Consider the following 9886-nt stretch of genomic DNA (forward strand, 5'->3'; position numbering starts at 1 on the left):
TGTAACATAAATACTTACTGTAACATAAATACTTATAAGTTACTTCTTTTGGATATAAAGATCATAATACAACATTTTCAAACATTCATTCATTTAAGAAAACCATTCACAGAGATATTCATTTTACATATGAAAACCATTCATCGAAGTATAATTTTCCAACAGCCACAATAAGAGCTTTCCAATAAATAGGTCCTAAACAGTAAGGAAAATCAATAACATAATAAATTTAACTGTTGGCTATTGACCCAAGAATCATCTAAATTCAGCTTACTCAAAGTTGAGGTTGAAACCAATTCAATCTTGATTGGAAAAATTTCACAACTCAATTTCTCCAATTAAATTGAGCCAAATCTTCAAGAAAAACTAATCCAAATTAAATCTAAAATTTGAATTAGGATCAAAAATAGATATTTGATGGGCATGCCAAAACCCAATCAAAACACTTACCAAAAATACTAAATGGCTCCAATGGCTTAAGGAATGTGAGGCTTGAGGCTTGACTTGCTAAAGCGACTCGGAATGAGAAGGGAATGCACGACTTGGGTTAGCTCAACAAGGATTTGGTTTAGATCTAAGGGAACAAAGCGCAAAAGGCTTAACTTCGTCGGAACCTTCTTTGCAACGGATGAGTAAAGATGGGCTCGACCGAAGGTGGCTCGATGAGGGTTTCATGTGAATGAAAGAATGAAAGAAAGATGGGTGAATGGAGATGGAGGTGAGGATGCTACATGAAACATGAAAAATAACGATGGGGATGGCATGACTGGCTTCAGACGAGACGAACGAAGACAAAGATGGAGCTACGACGAGCGGCATTGACTGAAGCTTAATGGTGGATGAATGCTTGCAAATAACTGGCTTCATCGAAGGGACCTCCACGTCAGAGAAGGTGGCGGCGAGCTAAGCTTTAGCAAACGAAGAAAAAGAAGGTGAATAGTAAGTTGCACGCCTACTGGGGACTTATTTAATAATATTATTATTGTTGTTATTATTTCCTTTTTAATTTACTAAATAATTTAGGGTTTAGGGTTTAGAGTTTAATTATTTCCCTTTCAAACAACAAAATCCATCTTCTCCTTCCTAATTAATTTCTCATTACATCCAACCTTTCCCTCTTACCAAAATATAATATATTCTCCTTAAATAGTTATATTATCACACTATAATTACTTTTCCATTTCAAAAATTAATGAATTATATATATATATTTATATATAATCATTCATAACTCTTTAAAATCCACCACCAATTTAATTAAACAATAACATTCAACTTTTAAATCATATCTTTACAACATCAAAATCCTAATCCTCTAATTAATTAAATATTATTCCAACAATTATTTAATTAATTTTAATTTCCACAAAATCAAAAAATTCTCCATAAATATCTCAAAATAACACTCCAATCATTCCAACACAATCAAATAAAATTAAAATAATTAAATTCAAAATTACCTTAATTTTTTGAGGTGTTACAGGTTTGCAAGCATATTTTTTCTTTTTTCGTGTCTCTGTTCTATTTAATTTCTCTTTTTCCTCACTTTGTATAGTGGTGGATGGAGGTCTTTGTTAATAGTTTATTTAGTCTACTAAAAAAGCTAATCACATCGTGGAAATCCTTGTTAAATGTTTTTTTTTTCCCGCTCGCATGATAACTCTGCATTCTTCCTTTGGTGACTTTCATTTTCTTATTTTTTTTTGGGGACAAAATGAAAAGTCACAACAAATATATCATAATGGGTCGCAGCTTTTTCCTCAATTTTAGTGGTTCTAGTCTTAATTTCTTCCTCCTCCAATTTTGCAAAGATCTTCTAGCTTAATAAAAACGTAAAATTGAATTGAGAAAATGACAAAAGCTTCTACTTTTAATGAATATTTTTTAAAAATTATTTCTCTTTCTAATGTAGTTTGTTGGGTGTGGCAGAAGTTATTATAGAGCCTTGAGAGGTCTAGTTGATGGTGTAAAATTGATAATAAAACTAATTTGAAGTTGAGCATGCTTTTTTTTAGATAAGGAAGTTGAATTGTGCTCAATACCACAATTTTTAAAAGTTAATATTCGACACAATATTTCTCCATACTTGGTTTCATTTCAGTCAAATCTTTACCTTTGGTAACAAATGAAATGTACGGAGAAGTTTAAATTGGAACAGCGTTTATAGTAATCAACAGCACTATCTATGGAAATATGGAGTAACATTTACTACAAGGCCATATGGTGAGTAGTCATTGATTCTTGTTTTATTTACTTTTCTTCTTTGGTTTCTTTCTTTCTTTCTTTTTGTTTGGATTTGTTTTTCTCTTTGTTTGTTGCATTTATGGTTTTGACCTTTGTTTGGTATTTTGAATCTTCTGATTTTTGTCATGAACATCTGTTGTGATTGGTTGCGTTTGTTTTGTATCGTGTGTGTGTGTGTGTTTTTTTTTTTTTTTTTTGCTTTGCTTGTTAAATAAATAAATATATTAGGGTGATATATTGTGAATAATACTAAACTTGGTTTCATTGAGTTGATTTTACTTATGTGAATCCTTAAATAACTCTATCTATTTCTTCCAATGTGATTTATATGTGACTATTGGGTGTTGTTTTTGTCCTTGTTTCCAATACATTGCAATACCAAGAATGATCTACTTCTTCATTGGATTTTGCTTGCAATCTTTTTAAAAATCTATATGGAAATTTTGAATATTTTTATGAGGCATAACACCTCCCTTCCAATCTATGTGGAAAGTCTGAATCTTTGTTAGCTTAACTCTCTTTCTGACTTGTTAGTTTCTTTTGCTTGAAATTGAATTGTATGTGTGTGGTTTTAATTTGAATCTTGGTATTTGAATTGTTTACGAGGAATACCCCCCATGCCTTCTTAGGAATTTGAACATTTTGCTAGGTTATCTATTTAATCTATGCATTTTTCATCCATTATTCAATCAATTCACGGTACAATTGTAAGACTTGTAGTTAAGATAAGAAGTAAAAATTGGACTAAGTGTCCTGAAACAGGTGTTTAGGTGGACTCTGCGAGAAGAGGTTGGTTAGTCCACAAGAAAGGTTATGCCACAAACTTTTAAAAAGTTAGGTGATTAGAGTTCTTCGTGAATTGGAACTTGGCTAGAAGAAACAAGGAAACTTCTTAGAAATTTTCTAAAATTTCTTAATGAGCCACGAGTAGATTTTAAGTTAAGCATAATTAAGTTAAACCTTAAGCTTACACGTGCACCACTAAGAGTAAAAGCTAGCAAGTTGATAAGAGATTAAAGGTGACTAAGCTTATTTATGGAGTAGTACAAATAGAAGCCTTTAGCCGGATTACTAAGGATCTATTCAAAAAATTTGGAAAGAAAAGGCTAAGTGTTGAAATATTGCCAAAGTGTCTATGAGAGAAGAAGAAGAAGAGAAGCCTTTGAAGTTTAAGTAGCTAAGTAGTGTGAGTGTTTCTTCAAAATGATTTACATAATTTCAAGCTTCCTTTATTAAATGTGTATTGATTTGAAATAATGATTTCAATATGCATGTTTTTAAAGTTCCATGAAAAGTTTATGTTAGGTACAAAGCATGTTTTATGTGATTTCAATGATTAAGGAAATAGTGTTCAAACCATTAGTCTATTTCCTATCAATGAGCTAACTGTTATGTGCACATAATGAGTAAAGGTAACCATGTAGAAAAGGACTACATGGTGAAGTGAAGCTGGCCAATGTGGAAAAGGACTGCATTGTATTTAGTGGCATGAGCAACAAGATCAAATCAGAATATTTTCGGATACTGTTGTTACAATAGTCTAAACGCGAAATAATGAGATTTAGCGTGGAGAATGATTCAGGATTCTTGGCGAAAGGAATGATTGTTGACTAATGTGTTTTATGCAAAATGATGTGTTCAAATGAAAAGGTGAATTTTTGCGATTTGATGTTTGATGAAATGATGTTTACAACAGATATTTCGCAAAAAAAAATTTCTTAAAAGCTTATTAAGTCTGTTGACTTATGTTTAAAAGTTTTACATCCAGGTTATCAAACATTAAGGCTAAGTGAGGAAGAGTGAAAGTCTTACTAGGTAAGAAGAACTGCTAGACCTTTAGATCTTAAGTTTAAGTATTAATTATGTATTTTTGGCTAAGTATTGTAAGTGTTGTAATTGCGTGACTTAAGTTAATAAAAGCAATGTTTACATCATATTCTTTGTGTTAAGTTGTTTATATCGCTTAAGGTATATTTTTTCTAAGTTAAGTTTAAGAGGCTTAGTGATTAAGCAAAGCTTAAAGACCTCAAGATCGGATGTCTTTGGTGTTTAACACGTCAGAGATACTCAAGTCACGTCGCGTCTCGCATGACAAGAATGTACATCTACGGGCCGGAGTGTGACAACAATTGTCAAGTTGTCATTTGTTCTAGAGATGTTTATTTATTAATCTTCTCATTGATTTTAGATAGACAATGGTAGCAAAGATAGTAGATGGGTATTTGTAGGAATCTAGGGGACCACAACAAAATCAAGAAATGATGATCAAATTTTAACCAATAGCATGACCTTCACTTATTCGCCTCATACATCAATGGTACAATTATTATATATTTTGTTTAGTTCAAATTTGATCACTTCCTAATCTTGTTTTTACACTTGTTTTTATTTTTTGAAATTAGAATTCTCTAAATGCACTCTCAACAATGCCATGTCTTAGTTAGTTAGAACTTATGATTTTTATTTGTTTTTAGTATGGAAATAATTTGAATTGTGTAACGACCCAACTTTCCGGACTAAGCTGAGGTCACTACTAAATACCAAAACTCGACCACACAACATAAAAATTTAAAACGGACCAGTTACGATTCATTAAAAACGTTAGAAACGTTACAAAAAAACAGTTTCGGGCCCTATTTTAAATCAGTCACAAAAGTTTCAACAAAAAAACAAAAACTCAAGTCCTCAGTTCAAAATCACAAACCAAATATTCTGACAAAATACATAGCGGAAGCAATAAGAAAACCAGACGCGTCCATATGGCCTTCACGCGTCCTTCCTGCCTCTCGTCGGTCTGCCCCTCGCTGTGCCCTTACCTGAAAAGTTTAAGAAAAAAAAGGGTGAGTATAAACATACCCAGTAAGGGACCCACTACTGGGCCCGTTAGGGAACAACAGTTAACTTCCTATTCAGGGGTACCCTACTTAACAGTCTAGTGGTTCCGTAGAACGCACATATCAGTCTAGTGCTCCCGGAGGATGCACGTATCAGTCTAGTGCTCCCGGAGGATGCACGTATCAGTCTAGTGCTCCCGAAGGATGCACATATCAGTCTAGTGCTCCCGAAGGATGCACACATCAGTCTAGTGCTCCCGAAGGATGCACATATCAGTCTAGTGCTCCCGAAGGATGCACATACCAGTAAGGCACACTACCCCATAGATGAAGCTAACCGTTACCCCTCAGTCCATACTAAACCGTCTACAACAGTCATACCCCCTCAACACTCATATTACAATCTCACCATAGGCTTTGCCAGTCAGCTAGTACAGATTTAAACAACTACATCCTCAGTTGCCATACGCGTAACCGTAACTTCAGGGTCCATCGACATGCAATTCCAATCTACCACGTAACCCGTTAACATAACCACACTATACCGGACATCTAGCATCGGGGTCTACTAGCAAGAAACTCCTTATACCCGATAGCGCACAAGTTACCACTAACGATCGGATTTCTCTTACATCAGACAAGAATATAATAAAAATGCTTAAAAGTCAACACACATATATTTATTCGGTACAATTACCAACGTGTAATCCCCTGTGGACTACTACGTTTCCAGCCTCGCTCCGAGGTCCAATAGTAGGAGAACCCTTACCTGAAACTCGGTTATGCCCCTCGATCGAGTCCACGCTCAACGGATCCACCTAAACGAAAACACGAAGGTTTTAATCTATGACACTAGTAGAAGTCATTTTAAATGGTCCTAAGCGACATCCGTTGACTTACCCGAGGAAAGGAAAACTATCTCCAAACAAGCCTGCCGCGGAACCCGAGAACTTAAACGTCAACTCCTTAATACCTTCAAGGGAGAAAAGGTGGGACCAAATCTTATTCCAATATTCAAATTCGAATCGGACGTAGCAACATTAGGAAGTTCATCAAAATAATCCTCACCGAAGACTCACCTTGACCCGAAGTGGAGGGAGGAAACTATGGCTTAGGTGGCTCGGCTGGGCTTGGCTCACCTTCGGCTCGGCTCGGCTCGACCTTGGCTCACGGCTCGGCTCGGCTCACTCGGCTTGCGGCTCGGCTCAAGTCAGCTTACAGTTCGGCTCGGCTCGGCTTGTGGCTCGCGGCTCGACTCGGTCTTCGGCTTGACTCGACTCGCGGCTCGGCTCGCGGCTCGGCTCAAGTCAACTTACGGCTCGGCTCGGCTTGTGGTTCGCGGCTCGGCTGGATCTGCTTGTGGCTCGCGGCTCGGCTGGAAATGGGTCTCGGGTCGGGTCAGCTTGGAACCGGGGCGACCACGAACATCGGCCTCCGGCGTTCGACGACGGAAAAGCTTCGCTTCAACGCGACGGAGAGCGACTGGGCGTCGGCGGAAGGTGGGGCGCACGCCGGTGGCTGGCGTCGTGAGTCCGAGAGGAGATCAGAAATAGGGGGGCCGCGGCGAACGAAAAATGAAGAAGTCGGAGACGTTACCGACGCCGGAGACGGAAAATGGGGACGGAACGCGACGGAGAAGATGAGGACGGAGGCGACGGCGTGAGCGGAAGAGAGATGGTGGGCGACGACGCTGAAAAGAAGAGAAAAGGAAATGGGCTGCGGCGGCGGCGTGAGGAAGAAGAAAGCGAAAATGAAGGGGGGGGTGTGTGTGTCGCGCGCGCCCTTTTAGGGTTTTTAAAAAAAATATTATATATATATATATATATATATATATATATTTTAACAATTATAAAATAATAATAATAATATAAAGTAATAATAATAATATAGAATAATATTAATATTAAATAATAAAAATAAATTAACATTAGATAATAATAATGTTATTGTTTTAAAATAATAATATTACTATAATATTAAATAATAATAATAATATTAATATTAATATTATAATAAATAAAATAAATAATAATAATAATAATATAATTAATATTATATTATTATTATATCAATTTACACCAACATTTTAGATTTCTGAAAAATTTACATAAAACGAAAAAATTTTACCTCGAATTTTCGGGGCGTTACAAATTGTTTCTTTACTATAAATATATATTTTAGATAAAGTTCAAGGTTTTCTTAACTGTGTAACTTCACAACATGGAGTTCATTGTTTATTTGGAGTAAGTTGGTCTAATTTGAAGTTTGTTGGGATTTTGTCAAAAAGATTTTATGAAACTATCTTTTATTAAGGAGTTATTTAATTCCAAAAATATAAAAGATCTTCCCTTATTTTAGGAATCTTGTATCAATATCTTTTTTAGATTATACTTGAAGAAATATATATATTTCTTCAAGTATAATCTAAAAAAGATATTGATACAAGATTCCTAAAATATATATATATATATATACTATAGAAGTTTAGCCAGGGGTATGGCTGACGGAATAGAAAGCTCATATAGAAGTTTAGCCGAGTGTATTGTCGTAGAAGCTACAAGCGTAAAAAAGATAGTGCAACTTATAATCTATGGTATCAACATGTTGACCTGTGATGAATTTAATGATGAGTAATGTTACAGACGAAATAGTGATCAAAGAGGTCACCTTAAACTCAAGGGCAGTATGAAGACATCGTCAAGTAGATTCACTCATATGTTTAGGGGGAGCTTGGAGTCTTAAGCTATTAAGTATATTAAAAAAGTCATATACTTGAGTAGAGATCACTTTTTGTATTGATGTATAATGACTATTGTGAATCTTAATAATATTACTTATCTGAGCTGTGCGCGGCTCCCTAGACATAGGCAATATTTATCAAACTGGGCTACCAAAGTTCTTTGTGTTATTTTATTTTGTTGTCCCTCTAGCTATTACAACATTTAAATATTTTAGAATTAACTAAAGGATTATTTGATTATTTCTCTCCGTTTTTCAATTGGTATTAGAGCGGGTTGCAAATCCATGGAGATAATGAGGAAAGGATCTTCGACTTCACGCCCTCTTGTTCTTGATGGAAAAAACTATTCTTACTAGAAAGCTCGTATGATTTTGTTTATTAAAACATTTGATGGGAGAGCGTGGAGAGCTCTTGTGGTTGGATATGAACCACCGATGATCACTGTAGATGGAGTGTGTTTCGAAATCTGAAGTAGACTGGACTGATGCTGAAGAACAAGTCTCGATTGGGAATGCTAGAGCTCTCAATGCTATATTTAATGGTGTTGATCTGAATGTGTTTAAACTGATAAATTCTTATAGTTTCACCAAAGAGGCCTAGAAAATATTGGAAGTCGCTTATGAAGGCACTAGCAAAGTTAAAATATCCAGATTACAGTTGGTGACCTCAAAGTTTGAATCCTTAAAAATATTTGAGAATGAGTCTGTATCTGAATATAACGAGAGAGTTCTGGAAATAGCCAATGAGTCATTACTTCTTGGAGAAAATATTCCTACATCCAAAATTGTGTGTAAGGTGCTACGGTCTTTGCCTGGAAAGTTTGACATGAAGGTTACAACTATAGAGGAAGCGCATGATATAACTAAGTTAAAACTGGATGAGTTGTTTGGATCTCTTCTTATATTTGAAATGGCTATATCACACACAGAAAATAAGAACGGGAAGGGTGTTGCTTTTAAATAAAAATATGAATAAGAGTCAACAGTCAATCAATTTGAAAGTGAAGCCAATATGAATGAATCTATAGCTCTTTTGACGAAACAATTTTCTAAGGTAGTCAAGAAGTTCAAAAATTTGAGTGCAACTATATCCAACTTAAGGAAGCTGAAAAATTATTGAAGAAGAGATTATGAAAGTTATAAAAGAAAAAATAATGAAAGTTTAACCAGAAGAGATGGTGACTATGTTCGATAAAGGGATAGTGAAGGCAAAATTTTTAAATGTAGAGAGTGTGGGGGAGTTGGTCATTATTAGGCTGAATGCCCACTTATCTGAGAAAGCAGAAGAAAATTTTTTGTGCTACTTTATCTGATGAGGATACTGATGATAGTGAGGAAGCGGATGGTGGCACAAATGCATTCATAGTAAATATCATCGAGACTGATTCTGCAATTGAAGATGAAAGTGGAAATTTTGAAGAAGAAGGTGAAGACAACCTGTCCTTGGAACAATTGGAGATTAAATAGGAAGAAGATTCAAAAGCCTTAATGTTGTGGAAGAAAATGAATGGCTTTTATCAATTATATCTTCTTTAAAACAAAAATTAAGGGAGATTCAGACAGAATATGATCAGACTACGAAATATATCAAAATGTTAAATTCAGGATCTGAACAATTATATCAAATACTGAACTAAGGACAGTCTAGTTCAAATAGATGTGGTCTTGGCTTTTACTCATCAGAAAAGAGCATTAGTCAAACAAATGGTATAAAATTTGTTCTTACTACTGGGGGCATCAAACCTGACCAACAAATTGGAACAAAAGCTGTTAGTTCTTCCTCAAAAGTAAATAACTTGGTATGCCATTACTGTAGTAAAAAAGGTCATATTCGACCTTTTTTTTTATGCATTACAAAGATATAGATTCCAATATGAGAAAGCTACTAATCATTCACAGAAGCGAAAATTAAATTTATTTACTCCAAGAGGCAAGAGAAGTTATATGGAATAGAGAGTCAAGAATTTAGGAAAATGTAATATTGCCTTTACTACAGCACAATCATCAACTGATGCTTGGTAATTGATAGTGGATGTTCTAGACACATGACTGGAAATAGGTCCCTCTTT

This window comes from Cucumis melo, chromosome 10 (genome assembly GCF_025177605.1).
Source record: "Cucumis melo cultivar AY chromosome 10, USDA_Cmelo_AY_1.0, whole genome shotgun sequence".
NCBI classification, from domain to species: Eukaryota; Viridiplantae; Streptophyta; class Magnoliopsida; order Cucurbitales; family Cucurbitaceae; genus Cucumis; species Cucumis melo.